The sequence below is a fragment of the Muntiacus reevesi genome, chromosome 10, assembly GCF_963930625.1.
Source record: "Muntiacus reevesi chromosome 10, mMunRee1.1, whole genome shotgun sequence".
Classification (NCBI taxonomy): Eukaryota; Metazoa; Chordata; class Mammalia; order Artiodactyla; family Cervidae; genus Muntiacus; species Muntiacus reevesi.
Genome location: NC_089258.1, coordinates 6,689,408 through 6,711,790, shown reverse-complemented (window position 1 = coordinate 6,711,790; position 22,383 = coordinate 6,689,408). Strand labels below are relative to the sequence as shown.

The 22,383-nt window shown below is 43.9% G+C and overlaps 1 protein-coding gene across 3 annotated transcripts in view; it reads left to right on the top strand.

Moving 5' to 3' along the window:
- ADRA1A (adrenoceptor alpha 1A) overlaps positions 1–22,383 on the top strand; it is a 122,616-nt gene that overhangs the window by 36,959 nt on the left and 63,274 nt on the right. The gene's annotated exons all lie outside the window — the stretch shown is intronic.

Genomic DNA, 22,383 nt, shown 5'->3' with positions numbered 1-22,383 from the left:
CTGGGGAGCCACTGTGGGTACAAAGAAGGTAGGTGACATGGTGGGATAGGTGACATTTTTCTCCTGTGAAGAAATGGAGTGGGATAAACAAAAGATAGCATTTTGCTTTGAGTGTGAAGTGGAATGGTGGTGCCAAGGACTGATGCTGGGAGGAGGAATACCTTCTGGAAGGCCATCGGTTTTGACCATATTCCACCTGAAATCATGTGCATAAGTGAAACTGTGAAGAACTGTGCTATTCAATGTGAATATGGTAAACTCTAGCCATACATGGTGCATTAAAGTTAAAATTCATTGACATTGTTGTTCAGTCACTCAGTCATGTCTGACTGTTTGCGACCCCATGGACAGTAGCTTGCCAGGCTCCCCTGTCCTCCAGCATCTCCCAGAGTTTGCTCAAACTCATATCCATGGAGTCAATGGACCAACCATCCATGGAGTCCATGGAGTCAACCACCCAACCATCTTGTCCTCTCTCATCCCCTATAACATTAAAAACTTAAGTTCCTATAAAAACATATATAGCATTTTCTCCACGTGGTTCCACTGTAAATCCCATTTCATTCATCCCCTCTCCCCCAGGTTTCTCAATGCCCTGGAGATACCCCATATTGGTCAAAAATGCCATGTCAGCTACAAAAGAGCTTCCCTGGTGGCTCACTGGTAAAGAATCTGCCTGCCAGTGCAGGAGACAAGAGTTCAATCCCTGATCTGGAAAGATCTTCTGGAGAAGGGAATGGCAACCCACTCCAGCATTCTTGCAGGTGCAAAAACAATTCCATCAAAATAAAAATTTAAAAAATAAAATAAAAGCTTAGCTCCTCATTCAAGTTCACCACATTTCAAGCACTCACTAGTGACATATGGCTAATGGCTACCATATTGGACAGTTGCTACCGTATTGAACAGCCATGTGCCAGTATCAGTAGCCATATTCACATATGGCTAATGGCTACCATACAGAAAAATTTGCATCATCTTGGAATGTTCACTTGCTCTAGATCTAGAGATCAGTAGCAAATATCAGCATTTTGGTGATGAAGGAGCTCCTGGGATGGAAATGGGAACTGGTGATGGTAAGTCAAGGGTCTTCTCTCAAGGAAGACACTGTAGGGGTAAATTTTAGGATATGCATGAAGTTTAGGGAAAGAGGCATAAGGAGAGCAAACAAAGATTTCCCTGAAGTTTTGAAAAAGTGGGAGACACAGCATAGCATAAATCCTGCAACAGAACGGGAAGAAAACGTCATTTAGGAGGGAGTGGGGCCAATATCAATTGCTGATGTCAAGGAGAAAGAGAACCAGAATAGAAATTGTGTTTAGTAATCTGAGGTCATTGGTGACCTATCAAACTGGATGCTGACCTCTGAGACTGTGATAGGGGTTTGGTACTAGAAACAGTTTCAGGAGAGTGGTGGGACCAGGGTTTGGTTCAGAGGATGGAGGTGAGGGAGGAAATGGAGGTGGGGAGCAGAGCCAGGCAGTAGGAGAAGCAAAAGAAAGAGAGGGAATTGTCACCATCCAGGGAAACCCAGTCAAGTATTCTTTCTTTTTCCAAGAAAAAGAAGCAAAAAGATGTGAGACTCTTCAAGGATTGAGAGGATTAGAAGAAGAAGGTACCTGTGAAAACCAGGTGGACGCCTTTGTGGTTGGGATGGAATGAGAAAGGGGGCGCTGGGAGAGGGTTTAGACTTTCAGGGGGCCCAAGGGATGGGGGATCAGGAGAGCTACGGGTGGGCTTTCGGCCATTGTCATCTGAGATCGGAAGACTTGAGTGAAGCCAGGGAATGCCTCTGTTTGGTCTGCTGGCTCTCCCGTCTTCCCCACTCCCCTTCCACTGGATTCTTCCTTTAGATCAATTTAATTCTGATATTTTCTAATGCATCAGACCTTAACACTTATGCATAGTATGACTTGCTAGATTTCTCTACAACTGTTGCAACTCTGCATGCACACTTATTATTTGTCTGTGTCAGTGTTATCTGTCTTACTTATTTATTTACTTTTCAGCCACCCCATGTGGCATAGGGGATCTTAGTTCCCTGACCAGGAATCAAAACTGCACCCCTTCACATTGGAAGGCAGAGTCTTAACCACTGGACCACCAGGGAAGTCCTAGCATCACCTTAGATTGTAAGGCCAAGGACAGGGTCTGTTTAACTCTTGTTATACAGGATTCATCACACTACTGTGAACACAGAGGCAATTAATTCAATACCATTTAATTATAAAGTCAGTAATTAAATTTAAATTTGAAGAGCTGCTTTTTAAAAATAGATGTATACAGTTAAATGGGTATGTATGCATGCATGCAAACATATGTGTTGATAACTCTATTGACCAGATAAAGATTATTCGTCCTCCTTACCTTTAGGGTAAAGAGTTGTTAGAGACTGATTTAATTTTGGATTTTAGTTTATTGTGCAGTGATGGTGAATGCTTTGTGGGCATTATTTGATTGAGTCCTTGCAAACATGTGGAGCGATAGGTGCTCTGAGTCTCATTTCAAAGATGAGGAAATTGTGACAGAGGTTGGTTCTGTAACTTGCCCAGGGTCACGTCATTAAGTAAGAGACAGAGTAGGAATTGGAACCTGGTTCTCCCTGGTGCCCAGTCTCGTGCCCTTAACATCCTCTGTGTTCTCAGGCCAACGTGCTAAAGTGATGGGTCTATTCCTGCTATCATGACCGTGTTTGCCACAGCTGTGATCATGCCCACATAAGGATGTGTTTGTTCTCTAGAGCCATAATTCTCCTCTCGTTACTGAGAGGCAGAAAAATGGTTATGGGGAAATAACAAAAATAACACCTCCTGGTGTCAACCCAGCCTCCACGGAGGACAGAATGCTTAGCAACTCTTTCAAAGTATCCAAGAGAAAACTTGACCTTTCCGTATTTTCCCCATTTAGAATTAAATTTGTCTTTAATGAATACGGTTTGAATAAATCAAGACATCCTGTTTTAGCTATGTAACTGGGAAGGTAATATTTTCAATCTGATTTAAAATTTTTCTTTTGCCAAATTACACAGGGCAAGGAGGGGGAATGTTAAGGATAAAAAGAAACTTCTCAGGAAGTGCACTGAAACAAACTATATCTGTGGTCATTGTAAATACCTTTCCAAACTGAAGTCCAGGGTTCCCATGGTAACTGCTTTTACCCCAACTGGCTCGCATCAGGTTTTTTTGTCTAGAAGCCAGTGGAGCAGGACCCAGCTGTGTCACAAAGTTCAGGTGTCAATAGCAGATGGATCTCCTGGGACAAACACCAGACAGGAAAATATTGTACGCACCCAGCAACTACCTTCCCACACCCTTGTACTTTGCTACTGTGCTGACCAAGTGCCCAGAGCTCCCCAGGGCCAGCCGTCCTCTCAAAGTCAAACCATCAACTATATCGAAGTGTGACTTTTCTCTTTCTCTGGTGAGCACTGGACAGAAATTAGAGCCACATGCTTTGATCTACCAATGTTGCGTCCATCAGTGATCTTGGGCAATCATGTTTCATAAGGGTCAGAACATGGATTCAGTAATCCAGGCCAATTGCCAGCTGGAAAAATTGTGTCTTGCCTTCCTGTGACTCACTCCAGCCTCCAGATGGAAGTGATTTCCCAAGGTCACTGCAAAACCCAGTTCAAAGGTGTCTTGTGTGGAGAACATACGGCATGACAGTGCAAGGGAAATTGTACTGAGGGTCAGGAATGTCTTTCCTGTTCTTGCTCTTGACCTTGGCAGATCTGAGAACTTCCGTCCAATCATGGGAGCATCATAGGAACAGCGAATGACTTTCCTCTTCCCCACGCCCTTCTCACCACCCCGCCGTACGCCCTTTCTCCTATATTTTAGGTGGAATGAAGGGACCGAGAAAGAAATGTGCCTTCTTACACCGAATCATTTCCATTTCTTAAAATAAATCCTAGTTTTCCTCCTTTGGGAAGCCACCCCAGGACTAGGATCTCAAAATATCTTTTATTTACTTTATGTGAGAAACTTATTGAGAGCCTGCCAGGTGGCAAATATAAGCAGACCCTGATTTCAAGGTGGAAACCAACATATAACTGGGCATATGAAAGAGCTGTGCTTATTATGTAGGCACTGTTAGAAGACGTTGCTCTTCCAGTTTCGGATATGTGTGTGAGAGTGTGTGTGTGTGTGTTAGTTGCTCAGTCATTTCCAGCTCTTTGCAACCCCACGCACTATAGCCCAGCAGGCTCCTCTGTCCATGGAATTCTCCAGGTAAGAATACTTGAGTGGATAGCCATTCCCCTCTCCAGGGGATCTTCCTGACCCAGGATCTTCTGCATTACACGTAGATTCTTTACCGTCTGAGCCACCAAGGAAGCCCAATCTGGGGGGCAGGGCAGGGTGTCAAAAGTCTTCATAAAAGAAGTGACTTGATTGGTGTGATCTTCATGTAATTAGCATTCACATTTCATGATTAGGACATAGATTTAAATACACGCATCAACATGCAATTCTGTCTTGATGTCTCCTTGTTGTTGTTCAGTCACTCAGTTGTGTCTGACTCTTTGCGACCCCATGGATGGCAGCATGCCAGGCTTCCTTGTCCTCACCATCTCCCGGGGTTTGCCCAAGTTCGTGTCCACTGCATTGGTGATTCCATCCAGCCATCTCATCCTCTGATGCCATCTTCTTCTTCTGCCCTCAGTGTCTCCTTAGATCACAAAAATCTTCAATATGAAAACCTGGTCTTTCTTATTACAGGTAAAATATCTGACTTACCTAGAATAGAGTTGAGAAATCAGTGAGGGTCATCATGGCCCTTACTTTGCCTCCAAAACTAAGGGAACAGATTAAAGAATCTACAGGCTGTCTATGTGATATGTGAATTGGGTGGCCTGTGCAGCTGAGTATACAGTGTCCAGTGGGAAATGGATTGATAACCAAGCCCCAAAGCTATAGAGTGGCGCTAGTGGTAAAGAACCTGCCTGCCAATGCAGGAATCATAAGATCGAAACAACATTCAGTCCCTGGGTGGGGAGGATGCCCCAAAGGAGGGCATGACAACCCACTCATTTTCTTGCCTGGAGAGTCCCATGGACACAGGAGCCTGGTGGGCTACAGTTCATAGGGTCACACAGAGTCAGACACACACAGAAGCTACTTAGCACGCGTGCACACACTACACTGTTATTATTTTCAACCACTTCTTTTACTTTCTACCATTTCTTTTTTTTAAATCCCCTCTGTCTTGAGCCTCCCTCACCCCACCCCACCCCTGCAAACTGACCCTTTATGTCTCACAGAACACCAGACTGGGCTCCTTATATTAATAGCAGCTTTCTACTAGCTACCTGTTTTACACATGGTGGCATATATATTCTACCATTTCTTTAAAAGTAATGGCACCTTCATTTTAACCATGTTTTCGTGCTTTGGATTACCTTGACTCAGAAGCACAACTTTTAAGTTAGAGTATACTTGCATTACAATGTTGTGTTAGCTTCTCCTGTACAGACAGCAAAGTGAATCCACTGCACGCATGCATACGTCCCCTCTTTTTTGTATTTCCTTTCCAATTAGGTCACCATGTGGCACCAAGTAGAGTCCCTTGTGCCATAACAGTGGGTTCTCATTAGTTATCTGGTTTTTCCCCTTTGACCATTTTTATTTATTTATTAAACTTTTATTTAACTTTTGTTTATTTATTTATTGTACTGTGGTGTAGCCGATTAATAAACAATGTTTTGATAGTTTTAGGTGAACAACAAAAGAACTCAGTTGTCCATATACTGTATACATCCTCCCCCCAAGGCCCCTCCCATCCAGACTGTCACATAATGTTGAGCAGAGTTCCCTGTGCTAGACAGTAGGTCCTTGTTTGTTATCCACTTTAAATATAGCAGTGTGGACATGTCCATCTCAAACTCCCTAACTATCCCTTCCCCCAGTCCTTCCTCTCAGCAAGTATATGCTCATAGTAGTGGATATGTGTCAATCCCCATCTCCCAATTCATCCCACCTCCCTATCCCCCTTTGGTGTCCATATGTTTTTTCTCTATGTCTGTAACTCTGTTTCAGAAGCATGACTTTTAAAGATTCATACTTGCTACTATGTGACTCTGGGAAGGTTCGTTCTCTTCAGACCTCAATTCTTCTTTTAATTAATTAAGCTGTATTGAAGTATAGTTGATTTATAATGTGTTAGTTTCAGTTGCATAGCAAAGTGGTTCAGTTACACATATACATATATTTTTTCCCTTATAGATAATTACAAAATACTGAGCATATTCCCTTGTGCTATACAGTGGGTCCTTGTTGCTTATGCATTTTATAGATAGTAGTGTGTATCTGTTAATCCCAAACTCCAAAATTATCCCTCCCCCACTTTCTCCTTTGGTAACCATGTGTCAAGTGTACATGCTCAGTCATGTCTGACTCTTTGTGACCCCACTGACTGTGACCCATCCTCTGTCCATGGGATCATCCTAGCAAGAATACTGGAGTGGGTTGCCATTTCCTCCTCCAAGGGATCTTCCCGACCCAGGGATCAAACCCAAGTCTCCTGCACTGAAGGTAGATTCTTTACCACTCAGCCATCTGCAAAGCCCATTGGTGCTATGTCTTTAGACCTCACTTTTTCTCCAGAATGATAGAATTGGTTTCGGTGATGTTTCTTAAGCTCTGCATTATATTCTACAGGCCTCACCTAAAGCAGTCTTAGTAGCAGTAGTAGTCACTCAGTCATGTCTGACTCTTTGTGACCCCACAGACTGTAGCCCGCCAGGCTCCTCTGTCCACGGGATTCTCCAGGCAAGAATACTGGAGTGGATTACCATTCCATTCCCAAGAGAATCTTCCCAACCCAGGGACTGAACCCAGGTCTTCTGCACTGCAGGCAGATTCTTTATCATCTGAGCTACAGGGAAGATCCAAACAGTCTTAATCAGCTTTGAATCCCCAGATACAATGTACAGTAGTAAAGCACTGAATAAATATTTGTTGAATTAGATTAAAAAGACTCAAGGTCCAGTTCTACTTGTGAGATAATAAAATGAATCTTCCTGTGGAGTTCAGATATCCTGATCAGCTGTGCCATATTGTGTATAAATAGCAGAACTAAGAGTTTGGATTTTCTCTGTGTGGAGGTGACTTGGCTCTTTAAGTTAGTCCAACTTTAATCTTCAGATGTACATTCAGGCAAAGATTAGCCCAGGTTTCACGCTGTTAAACATTTAGATTTAAAAGGAAAGATGTCAATTATCCAAAACACTTAAATGTGATCTTGTAAACTAAAAACGTCTCCAAATTCCTTTTGGTGCCGGAAAAGTAAACTCAGTGTGAAACAGCTGTATGATTGAAAGCCTGTCCTGGTTTGTACTCAGCTACTTGGCTTAACTACACAGCCTTGAGAAACAGGAGTCTTGTGATCAGTGTAGACGGCCAACTGGAAAAATTCAAGCCAAAAAGAAAAATCTGAATTGTCCTAATTATATGTTGCAATGCCTCCAGTAACTTAAAGATGATTCTGTTTCCCTGTCCTGAATTGCCTTGTCAGAGAATAAAGTCTTAGGATAGGAATCAAAGCCAGGAAAGCGGGGAGCACTGAGTCGTAGAAGATGTGTCTTCTCAGTTTGTGTTAGGTAACTGGGGTGGGCCTCAGAATGTGTATGTGTGTGCTTAGTTGTGTCTGACTCTTGAGTGACCCCATGGACTGTAGTCCACCAGGCTCCTTTGTCCATGGCATTCTCTGGGCAAAAATACTGGTGTGGGTCCTTCTCCAGGGCATCTTTCCAACCCCGGGTTCGAACCCACGTCTCCTGCATCTTCTGCATTGGCAGGCGGATTCTTACCACTTGGAAAGCCCAAGTGTCAAAATAGCCACTGCAAGCAAAGCATCCTCGTTGTGGACTTCAGTCAGCTCTCTGGCCATTTATTTGAGTACCAATGGCTACTGAAGACTTCAGTGCAACTCTTACTACTTCTCCTTTTAACTGTGTATGTCCTGTAGATTCTACACTCCACCTGAAGCTATTTTAATACAATGGAATCTGTGTGGGCCCAGAATAAATAAAACATCTTTTCATAACGGACTTTTGGGAAAGATTCAGGCAGATGCCTGGTGGAGGAAGTGAACTCTGTTTTATTTTTTTCTATTTACAAAGACAGGTATTTTCCAGCATGTATCTGCTGAGCCATTTACACAAACTTCTTTTGATAATTGCTATCCTGTAGGCAGGCTTCTCACGTGGCTCAGTGGTAAAGAATCTGCCCGCCAATTCAGGAGACTCGGGAGAAATGGGTTTGAGCCCCGGGTCAGGAAGATTCCCTGGAGGAGGAAATGGCAACTCACTTAAGTATTTTTGCCTGGAGAATCCTATGGACAGAGGAGCTTGGCAGACTGTGGTCCATGGGGCTGTGAAAAGTCAGACATAACTGACTATGGACACACAGACACTCAGGGCGTTTGAAATTTGTCTCCTAACACCCCAGTGTAGTGTGAGAACCGTGTCATTGGCCCCAGGGCTCTGGACAATTGGGGGCTTTCTGTTCAGGAATATGGGGTCAAGGATATGGGGTCAGGAAGGTGGAAAGGGACTTTTGCAGTCTGAGCATTTAACATGCTTTGTGGGCCAGGGCTGTGAGATTAGACTCTTCACAGACCAGTATCCAGGTCATTGCCACATATGTGGCTCCTTTAAGGAGTGGGCAGAACTCAGGGTCACGAATCAGAACATTTCAGGTGAGTGAGTGCAGCTTCAGCACTCACTACTTTGGCCACATTGCTATCTCTGCCAGGATCTGGGTTTGTTGCCTGATAGGGGGAGTTTGTTTAAAAGCTGCCCCAATTACCTCAGAATAATATCACCGGGGAGTCACGTGAGAGATAAGATTCGAGTGCCATAAATAGTTGTGTTGTACAGATGTAAGATTGTCGTGTTATGTTGACTGCAGGACACGAAGAATCCTTGTCTAAAGTGGCAGTCAGTTTGTTGGTGACGAGATTTAGAACCTTCAGTCAGTGGATGGGTGCTTGGCTGGTTTGTTACTGGTCTATGGATAGAGTAAGTGTTTAGAGATGTTTATAGCAAGATGACCGAGAAATTCTGTTAAATATGATCATAAAAATCAGGGCTTGTATTTGCTTGTCCTTTGTGGTTTCTTTCTCTTTTTTGTAATTTATTTTTCTACATTTAAACACTGATATATGTTGTATTTGGAAAAAAACTGGCCTCTCACAGAGATTGGAGAAACTGTAGCATGGTGGTGGTTTAGTGGCTAAGTTGTGTCCAGCTCTTTGCAACCCCATGGACTATAGCCCGCCAGGCTCCTCTGTCCGTGGAATTTTCCAGACAAGAATACTGGAGTGGGTTGCCATTTCCTTCTCCAAGAGATCTTTCCAACCCAGAGGTTGAACCCAGGTCTCCTGCATTTCAGGCAGATTCTTTACCGACTGAGCCACCAGGATGTGTGGGGCATCAAAAATCCAGAAGACAAGTGAAAAATTAATATGAGAGTTGCATGTTTTACCTATCCCTTGAGAGGCTGACAGGAAGTGGAAAATATCAGAGACTGCCCCAGCTGGATGGGTCCCTTCCTTTGAAGATGTCTGGTGTCTTGTCAACACAACCAGAGGACATGCGCTGATGTCCCAACCTGGGAATCTGCCCCAGTATCATCAAAAGGAATAAAGGCCCCAAGAGTAGGAGTACAAGCACTTTTCCTAAGGTGGTGCCGCTGTTGAAATCTGGCCATCCACAGAAGGCCATGGTCAGCTGAGCAAGGAGAGGATGCTAATTTCCATGTCCAGACCATCCAAAGTGGCTGAATGATCTGAAGACAGCCTGCTTTCTGTTTTGGTACTGATATCTATAAACTGGTGTACAGTTGATCCTTGAACAACATGAGTCTGAACTGCATAGGTCCACTGATAGGCAGATTTTTGTTTTTAATGAATACCTCCTACAGTACTACACAATTAGAGGCTGATTGAATGTGCGGATTGCCAGCTGCATATGCAGAGCACTGACTGTGAAGTTATTCTTGGATTTTTCCACTATGAAAGTATTGATACCCTTAACCTTCATGTTGTTTGACAGTCAGCTGTAACTTTAAAATAAATCTTAATATCAAATAAGATAATCCTCATCTCCTTTTGGCTTTTCCTACATATTTACTCTTCCAGCTGAAATGTGGAATTGTTTAGTTCTCTCATTTGGAAGTCTGTTAACTTGTATGTTAAAATGAATAAAAGTATCTTTACATGATAAAGAAGCCCCATCCAGGCATGTATCACTTCATTTAAGTCAGTTAAGCTTTGTAACTTTCATTTTGTGTCTTCTTATTAAATGAATCCCTAGATAGTTTAGATTTTTTGTTGGACTATAATGTTACGTTAGCTTCTGCTGTACAGTAACATGAATCAGCCGTATGTATGCACATATGCCCTCACTACTAAGCCTCCCTGCCACCCGTCTCCCATAGCCCTCTTCTAGGTCCTCCCAGAGCACTGGATGGAGCTCCCTGTCCTCTGCAACAGCTTCTAGCTGGCTAGCTATTTTACACGTGATAGTGTATATATGTCAATGCTAGTCTCTCAACTTTATTGTTACTGTGAATGAAGTCCTGACCCCTATTACATTCTAACTCTAATGATTGCTGGTAGATAAGAAAGCTTTAAGGTTTTATGTTTAACCAACTACCATCTGTCTCATTATGGTTCCAGTGATTTTTTAGCTAATTCTTTGGAGTTTTCCAGGTCTACAAAAATCATCTGTGTTCATCAACTCTGGTCCTCTTTCCAATATGTAGAGCTTACCCTTTTCTTTGGGGCTTCCTTGGTGGCTCAGAGGGTAAAGTGTCTGCCTGCAATGCAGGAGACCTGGGTTCAATCCCTGGGTCAGGAAGATCCCCTGGAGAAGGAAAGGGCAGCCCACTCCAGTACTCTTGCCTAGAAAATCCCATGGACAGAGAAGCCTGGTACACTATAGTCCATGGGATTGCAAAGAGTCAGACATGATTGAGTGACTTCATCCTTTTCTTTGGCTAATTGTGTTGGCTATTATTTCTAGAACAATGTTACATAAGTAAAGATGTCCTGTTGAGATGACAGGCTTCCAGAACTTTCTTTCTTATCAGTAGAAACATGGAACTTTAAAGTTCTCTGTCGGCCTCCTCTTCCTCTCCATTGGTGCTCAAACACTTGCTGATAAAGTAAAATCTCATTCAGATGACTGTGAAAGGCAGTCTTGGGAGAAATACGCAATTGAGTGCTTTCTCTTGACCTTGCCTTAATAATGTGGGGCTAGAAGGGGAAGGTGGGACTGAAGGACTGATTCTAGTCTAATTATGAGATGCCTACATTTTGTAGCATCGTAATTAGCCTCAAGAGGGTGCTTACCTGAGTCACTGCTGGGCTCCCTAGTGAGGACCCAGTCAGAACAGTTGCTCAACTTATATAACTCTGCCTTTCAAGGAGATAGTAGGGGTACTTCTGAGGTCTTTACTTTGCATTTTGTGCTTAATTTCAATTCAAACCCATATTCAAGGTACCCACCCCTGACAAGCAAAAGGAAGACAAAATTTATCCCTTGTTTCTATTTCCAACCCATTCAAAAATAGAAGGCAGGCAGAGTTCTCAGGAGTGGACATTTGTTCAACTGGGAGACTGGGCATCTGGTCTCCACTGTGACAAGGTCAGGGGAAATCACCAGAATTGCCCAGGCTGGGCATCTCTTCTGTTTCTCCCCGGCATAGAGTCTGGTTAGGCTTCAGAATTGTCAATGTTCAGAGTAAATGAAAAATCTGAGGATCAAACAAGCTGTTCTTTACTTCTGCTTACTCCCTTACTTTATACATTGGCACAGACACTGTATATGTGTGTGCATACTCAGTCACTCAGTCCAGCTGTTTGCGGCCCCATGGACTGTAGCCCACCAGGCTCCTCTCTCCATGGGATTCTCCAGGCAAGAATACTGGAGTGGGTTGCCATTTCCTTCTCCAGGGGATCTCCCCAACCCAAGGATCAAACCTGTGTCTCCTACTTTGGCAGGCAGGTTCTTTACCGCTGAGCCACCTGGGAAGCCATGAGTAGCAGCTTCTTAAATACACATAAATATGATCATGTCCAGGGAAGTGAATGCTGCGCTGTGCTGTCGGGTCCCTTCCCTCCAGGACCAAAGCAGTGGATGACACCCAATGCTGGGCATGCTGATCTCACAGCTCACACCTGTCTCACCTCTGCTGGTAGGAGCTGCCCCATCTCTGGAAGCAGCCTGCGTACAATGACAGTCTTTGTCCTAATTTAGGGCAACTGTTCAGCGCTCTCCAGCTCCATTGGGATTGGCTTCACTCCCTAACAGGTGTGATCCCAAGGGTACATCCCATAAATCTCCCACAGACAAGCCTCCATCTTAGAGTCAGCTTCCCAAGTGGAGTCTACTGCCCAGAGCCTATCCCTCAGTCCACCTCCCTGACCCATACAATCTGCTGGAATTTTTAGTGTCACTCTTTTTGTGTGTGTGTGCCAACCCCTCCCTTACAGAGGTCCTTATGTACACAGGTGATTTTTCTTCTTGACCACAGACCCCTAACAGAAGGATGGCTAGTTTAAAGGGTATGTGTGCTTTCGGTTTTTTTTTTTTTTTTTTTTTTTAATATTATTTTATTAGTTGGAGGCCATGCTTTCGGTTTTAAAAGATGTTGCCGGATAACCTTTTTAAGATTCAAGGACATCATTCCACCAACAATGGAGGAGACTTCTCGGCCATTGATGCTCTCCCCTGAAGACCAAAGGGCTAGTTCAGACCTTAAGGCTTTGTTCAGACCTTCGTCATTTCCCACTGCAGACCCGGTGGGAAATGAGGGAGAGTTTGGTGAGGGGAGGGCAAGACTGATGGGCTTGAGGAAGTCCTGAGGTCTCCTGGGGACTCCTTCCTCTCAATGGATGAAAGACAGAGTAGAGACCTCCAGGACCTCTTCTGCTCTGGCCCTCCAGGCTGGAGTGCTTGGGGCTGGGAAGCCCGCCGGGGGCTCTGGAGCACAGCACAGGGGCGGCTGCTGCTGGCCCGGGGACTGACAAAGGAGGACCTCAGAGCAAAGGTGGGCAGAATGGGCCCAGGAGGAACCGCCGACAGCATACTCCCAACCCCGACCAAAAACGGTGCTTAACTAGTCCCCCATGAGTGGATTTATGCTCCTCTTGTCCCTAAAAACAAGCAAGAAGTGAACTGGCTTGTGGCTGATATACCCAAGAGGATGGGGGAAGATTAAGGTGTCATTATTGTTGTTTAATCACTAAATTGTGTCCAATTCGTTGTGACTCCATCAACTGTATTCCACTAGACTCCCCTATCCATGGGATTCTCCAGGCAAGAATACTGGAGTGGGTCGCTATTTCCTTCTCCATAGAATCTTCCTGACTCAGGGAACAAATGCTCATCTCCTCCACTGGCAGGTGAATTCTTTACCCCTGAGCCACCAGGGAAGCCCAAGATTGAGGCGACTGTCCCTAAATTGGGAAAAATCTATTTAGAATATTTGAGCACAGATGGACCTCCTCTTATGTCTGAGATGTTCGATATGACCAGGCGCTTCCGTGACCTCTGCATCCTTTGCAAACTGGCCATGGTCAGTGATGGGGTGGAGTGGGAGAGCTCGGCAGGTACATCTCTACATGGTCAGGCACCGCACAGGAAGTATCTTACTGGTTGGTCTTCACTGGTGCCTCCTCTCCTCTTTTTGGTGTGTGTTGAAATGAGATGACCCTCTATGCTACTATTGTGACACAGACTCATTATCCCTAGTAAGCATTTCATAACTCCATCTATTTTTGCCAATTGTTTTAAGTCTCTCTGATGAGCTATGTGAGGCATGCTGTTATCTTAATCTTCTTAACGTCCATGTGAGAGTTTGACAAGTCAGCAGGGGATCTTGCCTTAGCTGCCAGGGATACACGATTAGGTTACAGCTCCAGTGACCCATGCTTCAGAGCCTCCCTGCCCGTCCCCCTCCTCGTCAAGGATTCATCTCCAGAGCATACTTCTTTTAAAAGACCTCAGTTTCCTGAAGTCTGGGAAGTAATGGTGCATCAGTGAGAACAAAGCTGTTAGGAAGACCAGTATCTTGGGATTCCAACAAATAATTTAATCTTGTGAAAATAAGTAAATAAAGAGTAGAAAAGGTGTGTGTGTGTGAGAGAGAGAGAGAGAGAGAAAGGAAGACCTTAACCAACTCCAACTGGGAGGCTATGCAACAAGCAGCCTCAAAGTTTCAGAATCAAAAGTCTATGTATATATGGGACTTCCATGGTGGCTTCCCTGATGGCTCAGTGATAGAGAATCTGCCTGCCAATGCAGGAGACGCTGGTTTGATCTAGGGGTTGGGAAGATCCCTTGGAGGAGGAAATGACAAACCACTCCAGTATTCTTGCCAGGAAAACACTATGGACAGATGAGCCTGGCAGGCTACAGTTCATGGAGTCACAAAGAGTCAGCACAACTTAGTGACTGAGCATGCATGCACATGTGTGTATGTATATTTTTTCACTTAAAATTTTTTTATTGAAGTATAATATGCCCATAGAAAAGTGCACCTAGGTTTCCATCTTGATGAATCTTTACAAAGTGAACCCACCTGGGTATCCAGCACCCAGTTTAAGAACCAACATCACCCGGACCCAGAGGCCCCTCATACCTCCTCCACTCAGCCCAAGTAACCACTCTCTCAACTTCTAACCCATAGATTCCTTCTGCCAGGCTTTGACCTTCACATAAATGGAATCACACAGGATGTAGTGTCTTAGGCATCTGTGAGATTTTTCCCTTGCAATCGAGGTCCTTTTAGTCTCATTATGCAGATTCATATTTTAACCTTCCGCAAGGGTTAATACAGAGTCCAAAGGGAGTAGTTAACATTGTGGCAGAGTTTGAGTGCTTCTTTTCCTCAGATCATTTCAGGGTAGGAAAATAATTGAGGTTTTGGCAGCTGAGATGACTGTGGGCGGAACAGCTTATTTCTCAGTTAATTCCTTAAGTAAACCATCATCTCTGCCAACTATTGCCATTACCGCTCCACTCTGAGGAAGGTCCGACTCTGCTGTCCCTCCAGCCACACCATCTTTGTTTCTACTTTCTATTAACTTTCCCACTTTTTGTGTTGAAAGAATACTGTCAGGTGTCAGAGTCTCATCCTTTCATGGCCATTTCCCTGTGGTCCAGACGTGGGTCCTGATAACTAAGTTGGTTCTGGAGATAGAAGAAGAAAGCAAAGGTTGGAACTGGGTTGACAAGAGTGAGTGAGCATCTTCATTTCATAGCCATGTTCCTCCAGGTCCTCCCCTTTTTTTGCAAGCAGGGTATCCATGGCTGCCTCTAAGGATCAAGTGTGGGTGCAGGCGGAAGAGGTCATGAAGCATCTTCTGCTAACCATGGTCTTGGGTGTTGATCCAGTCTGCTGCTCCCACCCCAACACCTCAGGGGACCACTGTTCCCTGCCCAAAAGCAGCCAGGTGCTAACGTGGTGGTTCTTTTTTTTTCACTGTGTTGGGCTGAAGGGGAAGCTCCAATACTGTGGCTACCTGATGCAAAGAGACAACTCTTTGGAAAAGACTCTGATGCTGGGAAAGATTGAGGGCAGGAGGAGAAGAGAACAGCAGAGAATGAGATGGTTGGATGACATCACCGACTGGATAGACATGAGTTTGAACAAACTCCAGGAAATGGTGAAGGACAGAGAGGCCTGGCATGCTGCAGTTCACGTGATCACAGAGTTGGACACGACTGAGCGGCTGAACAGCAAATGAGGTCTTAGTCTTGGCACACGGGATCTCCGCAGTGTCATGTGGGATCTTTCACTGTGGCTCTGGGACTCTCCAGATGTGGCTCGCAGGCTCCAGAGCACAGGCTCAGTAGTTGTGGCATACCAAGTTGCTCCACAGCTTGTGGGGTCTTAGTTCCCCAACCAGGGATCAAACTTACATCCACTGCATTGCACGGTGAATTCTTTAACCCCTGGACTACCAGAGAAGTCCAAAAGTGTGGTTCTCATTGGTGAGCATGACCTAGAAACTTATTAAATGTGTAGATTGCTAGCCCCATTCCCAGAAATCCTGCTTCATGAAGGCTAAGGTGGGTCCTTGTGGTTCTGACACAAATAGCTGAATTGAGTCGATTAGAGACTCGCTCACACACACCTTGTTCTCTGCAAGTGTTTGGCATTTCTTCTCCCTGCAGTACCCAGTCCAGCCTCCTCTGCATTTAGAACATAGAGTCACTATTTCCCTAGTGAATCTGCTTCCACTCAGCTTGTCTGCACCTTAGATTAGGGTTTTCAGCATTTCCTCTAGAGACACTTACCAGGAGCATGTGGGGTTATCCACAAGTGGAATATGTGTTATGGAATTACAGTAAGTCTTCTACATAGGAACCTTCAAGTTGCAAATTTTCAAAGGTGCAAACCTGGAGCTTACTTATGAAGACCTGATGAAATTGGGGGCCCAGAGAAAGGATGAAGAGAGAAGAGGAAGAAGTAACTGAAGAACAGAAGAGATTCACGACACAGTAAGTGGCAAGAGGATTTTCTTTATGTGAGGAGGCACTGTTAGTTTGGGAAGCACAGGACTTGAATGGAGAATGGTACATGCAGGTTGCAGCAGCCGTTCAGAATGCAACCTAGTGCTACTGGGTCATCTGTGATGAGAAAAAAAGGAGCTACTATCCAGACGTCCCTGGATTGTTTTTTTTCAAGAGGGTAGATAGAATTGAATCCAGCAAGGAACCAGGACTGTCAGGTTCCTTCCGTGTCAGACGTGAGTGTAATTACAACTTGCCCTCCATCTCCTATTGCTGGCGATCCTTCAGCTCTGCCATCTGTCACCTCATCTCTCTCCTCCAGTCAGTAACTCTTCTTGCCTGGTCACTTGATGCCAGCCTCTGTATACCAGCTGTTGTACTGGACTACTGTACTTTTCAAGGTACTGTACCTCAAGATTAAGTGTTTTCTTAATCTTTTGTGTTTGCTTGTTTTTTTTATTATTATTACTTGTGTGAAGAGTATTATAAAGCTATTACAATATAGCACTATATAGCTGATTGTGTTAGTTGGGTACCTTGGCTAACTTTGTTGGACTAACGAGCAAACTGGACTCATGAATGTGCTTCCGGAACAGAACTCGTTCGTATTTCGGGAATTTACTGTACTTATCTAGGTTTTCATTTTATGTTGGGTAGTCTTCTGAACTCCAGTACTAGCTCTTTGCCCACATTCATGAAAAACTCAAGACTCGGGCTCTGTGTGTTCAGAGGTGGAGTCCAGGATTGTGTGTGTGTGTGTGCTAAGTCACTCAATAATGTCCAGCTCTGTGCACACCTATGGACTGTAGCCTGCCAGGCTCTTCTGTCCATGGGATTCTCCAGGCATGGAGTTGCCATGCCTTCCTCCAGGGGATCTTCCTGACCCAGGGATCGAACCTATGTCTCTTATGTCTCCTACATTGGGAGGCAGGTTCTTTACCACTAGCACCACTTGGGAAGCATGGAATCAAGTATTACGTAGCTCATTTCTTGTGACTGAGCCTTTTGTCCTGCTGCCTAGTGCACATTTGTTCCTGTTCTCTTTCTCCACTTACTGAATTGTCATTTCTTCCTTGCCACTTTTTTTCTTGTGGATAAAATTTCATTGGCACATAATTTTAAGTGCCATTGAAAGTTCTGTTTAAATTTATTAAGAATATGGGGTGAATTGGAATCCTTGCAATATTGCTCTTGGCTTTAAGAGACATACATATCCCTTCATTTTATCCTTTCTTAGAATATTGTTCTGGAACTGTCTTGCCTTTGTGTTGCTTGCTCCCCAGGCAGTTATGTTTTAGGGGTACTACTAGCAGCCACTAATTAGAATTTGCCTTAATTTGTGGTCAGTTTCTTGTCAGCCCAGTATTTACCCTCCCGTCAAGTGGTCTTGAGTCCAGCAGGGTTTATGCAGACCCTGGCTTTGTCAGCAGGAGAGGCAGGCAGGTTATTGGTGGCTCTATGGGTCAGGGGAGGTGATGGTTCAATACCTGGGCCGGGTGATAGCAAGAAGACACCACAGTCCCTAGTGTGTTTCTCAGCTTCCAGAAACTGTTTGTGTACTGTGACTCTGCTCTACTGAGATGTGATTCTTTTGCAAAATTATGTGCCAGCCACCTTAAACTTGATGTGAACTTCCTCATGCATACAGCCCTATAGGTACTGCTATTATTGAAATTGAAAGGAAGAGCAGTGGAGGAATCCTGAGATTAAGTGATTTGGCTCATATGTGGCAAATGCAGAATGAGCATCCTGCCCTGGGCTCTAACTCAGGATGCCCTGTGTGTGGTTATGATGTGTCCTCGGCAAATATTAGTGCTTCCTAAGTCACAGGCATGAATGCTGTTTCCAGTGTTTAGGTCAGCTGACTCTTGGTCACTGACCATGAAGACATGAAAGAATTGAAATGCACATCCTACAACTTCATTTATTAGAGAATCAGTCTACAGGGAGCGTGTGTGCGAGCCTACTCAATCACTTCAGTTGGGTCCAACTCTTTGCAACTCTATGGACTATAGTCCACCAGGCTCTTTTGCCCATGGGATTCTCCAGGCAAGAATACTGGAGTGGGTTGCCGTGCCCTCCTCCAGGGGATCTTCCCGACCCAGTCTCCTGGGTCTCCTGCATTGCAGGCAGTTTCCTTACTGCTGACCCACCAGGGAAACCCTACAGGGAACATTCAGTTCAGTTGCTCAGTTGTGTCCAGCTCTTTGTGACCCCATGGACTACAGCACGCCAGGCTTCCCTGTCTATCACCTCCTCCTAGAGTTTGCTCACACATTTGCTTTGAGTCAGTGATGCCATCCAACCATCTCATCTTCTATCATCCCCTTCTCCTCCTGCCTTCAGGGTCAAGAGAGTCTTTGCCCAGCATCAGGGTCTTTTCCAGTAAGTCAGTCCTTTTCATCAGATGGCCAAAGTATTGGAGCTTCAGCCTCAGCATCAGTCCTTCCTGTGAATTTTCAGGACTGATTTCCTTTAGGATTGACTGGTTTAAGCTCCTTGCAGTCCAAGGGACTCTCATGAGTCTTCTCCAGCACCACAGTTCAAAAGCATCGATTCTTCCATGCTCATCTTTATGGTCCAAATATCACATCTATACATGACTACTGGAAAAACCATAGCTTTGACTAGATGGACCTTTACCAGGAAAGTAATGTTTCTGCTCTTTAATATGCTGTCTAGGTTTGTCATAGCATTTCTTCCAAGGAGCAAGGGTCTTTAAATTTCATGGCTGCAATCACCATCTGGGGGCATACAGGGAGCATAGTCACCCTAAATCTAAGAGGATTTCATCATATTGTGGTCATGCCAGTATCACAGAAACAGCAGATATATAAAGAAAGAAACACTGTGAGTTTTCAATATCCCAGGCCTTTGCCTCCAGTCCTGTGTTCTGAAACCCTCCCTCCTTTCATCAGCTGCTGAAATTGCTCTCTGGAGACAAGAAGCACCTTTATGTTAAGGTGTTGATGACTAATGAAGGACTTGGACATCACCACTTCCAGGCATACAGTGTTTCTAATTTAAACATCGATGGAATAGGGGAAAGAATCTAGCATTATTAAGCTTAGTAGCAAATCTCCTGGTCTCCCATAAGGACTTGGAGGCTTTCATAACCATAGGCAAGTGGGAGGGATTTGTTTACAGTGATCCTCTTCCTCAACAAAAAGGAAAGGCAACCTGTGACAAGGAGACCTGGGGTTTTTTTTTTCTTTTTTAACTTTTCATTTTGTATTGGGGTATAGCTGATTATCAATGTTGTGATAGCTTCCAGTGAACAGCGAAGGGACTCAGCCATATGTATACATGTTTCCATTCTCTCCCAAACTCCCCTCCCATGCAGGCTGCAACATAATGTTGAACAGAGTTCCCTGTGCTATACAGTAGGTCCTTGTTAATTATCTATTTTAAATATAGCAGTGTGTACATGACCAGTATGGCTGTTTTCTAATTGAACAGCAGTATGAACTAAGTTGAAAGCAGGAAAACATCTACTTCTGCTTTATTGACTATGCCAAAGCCTTTGACTGTGTGGATCACAACAAAATGTGGAAAATTCACAAAAAGATGGGAATACCAGACCACTTGACCTGCCTCCTGAGAAATCTATATGGAGGTCAAACAGCAGCAGTTAGAACCAGACATGGAACAAGTGACTGGTTCCAAATTGGGAAAGGAGTATGTCAAGGCTGTATATTGTCACCCTGCTTATTTAACTTATATGCAGAGTACATGATGCAAAATGCCGGGCTGGATGAAGCACATTCTGGAATCAAGATGGCCAGGAGAAACATCAATAACCTCAGATACTCAGATGACACCACCCTTATGGCAGAAAGTGAAGAACTAAAGAGCCTCTTGATACAAGTGAAAGAGGAAAGTGAAAAAGCTGGCTTAAAACTCAGCATTCAGGAAACTAAGATCATGGTATCCGGCCCCATCACTTCATGGCAAGTAAGAGGGGAAACAACGAAAACAGTGACAGACTTTATTTTCTTGGGCTCCAAAATCACTGCAGTTGGTGACTGCAACCTTGAAATTAAAAGACACTTGTTTCAAATAGAAAACTCAGAGATAAATCTATGCACCTATGGACACCTTATCTTTGACAAAGGAGGCAAGAATATACAATGGAGGAAAGACACTTTAACAAGCACTGCTGGGAAAACTGGTCAACCACTTGTAAAAGAATGAAACTAGAACACTTTCTAACACCATACACAAAAATAAACTCAAAATGGATTAAAGATCTAAATGTAAGACCAAAAACTATAAAACTCCTAGAGGAAAACATAGGCAGAACACTCTCCGACATAAATCACAGCAGGATTCTCTATGACCCACCTCCCAGAGTAATGGAAATAAAAGCAAAAATAAACAAATGGAACCTAATTAAACTTAAAAGCTTTTGCACAATGAAGGAAACTATAAGCAAAGTGAAAAGACTTTCTCCCTTCAGAATGGGAGAAAATAATAGCAAATGAAGCAACTGACAAAAAATTAATCTCAAAAATATACAAGCAACTCCTGCAGCTCAATTCCAGAAAAATAAACGACCCAATCAAAAAAATGGACTAAAGAAGTAAACAGACATTTCTCCAAAGAAGACATACAGATGACTAACAAACACATGAAAAGATGCTCAACATCACTCATTATCAGAGAAATGCAAATCAAACTACAATGAGGTAACATCTCACACCGGTCAGAATGGCTGCTGTCCAAAAGTCTACAAACAATTAATGCTGGAGAGGGTGTGGAGAAAAGGGAACCCTCTTACACTGTTGGTGGGAATGCAAACTAGTACAGCCACTATGGAGAACAGTGTGGAGATTCCTTAAAAAACTGGAAATAGAACTGCCATACAACCCAGCAATCCCACTCCTGGGCATACACACTGAGGAAACCAGAATTGAGACACGTGTACCACAATGTTCATTGCAGCACTGTTTATAATAGCCAGGACATGGAAGCAACCTAGATGCCCATCAGCAGATGAATGAATAAGAAAGTTGTGGTACATATATACACAATGGAATATTACTCAGCCATTAAAAAGAATACATTTGAATCAGTTCTAATGAGGTGGATGAAACTGGAGCCTATTATACAGAATAAAGTAAGCCAGAACGAAAACACCAATACAGTATACTAACGCATATGCATGGAATTTAGAAAGATGGTAACGATGACCCTATATGTGAGACAGCAAAAGAGACACAGATGTATAGAACAGTCTTTTGGACTCTGTGGGAGAGGGCGAGGGTGGGATGATTTGGGAGAATGGCATTGTAACATGTATATTATCATGTGTGAAACAGATCGCCAGTCCAGGTTGGATGCATGAGACAGGGTGCTCAGGGCTGGTGCACTGGGATGACCCAGAGGGATGGGATGGGGAGGGAGGTGAGAGACGGGTTCAGGATGGGGAACACATGTACACCCATGGTTGATTCGCCTCAATGTATGCAAAAACCACTACAATATTGTAAAGTATTTAGCCTCCAATTAAAATAAATAAAAAAATAAATGAAAGACACTTGTTCCTTGGAAGAAAAGCTATGACCAACCTAGACAGCATATTAAAAAACAGAGACACTACTTTGCTGACAAAGGTCTGTCTAGGCAAAGCTATGGCTTTTCCAGTAGTCATGAATGGATGTGAGAGTTGGACTATAAAGAAAGCTGAGCACCAAAGAATTGATGCTCTTGAACTGTGGTGTTGAAGACTCTTGAGAGTCCCTTGAACTGCAAGGAGCTCAAACCAGTCAATCTGAAGGAAATCAGTCCTGAATATTCTAGGAAGGACTAATGCTGAAGCTGAAACTCCAATACTTTGGCCACCTGATGCAAAG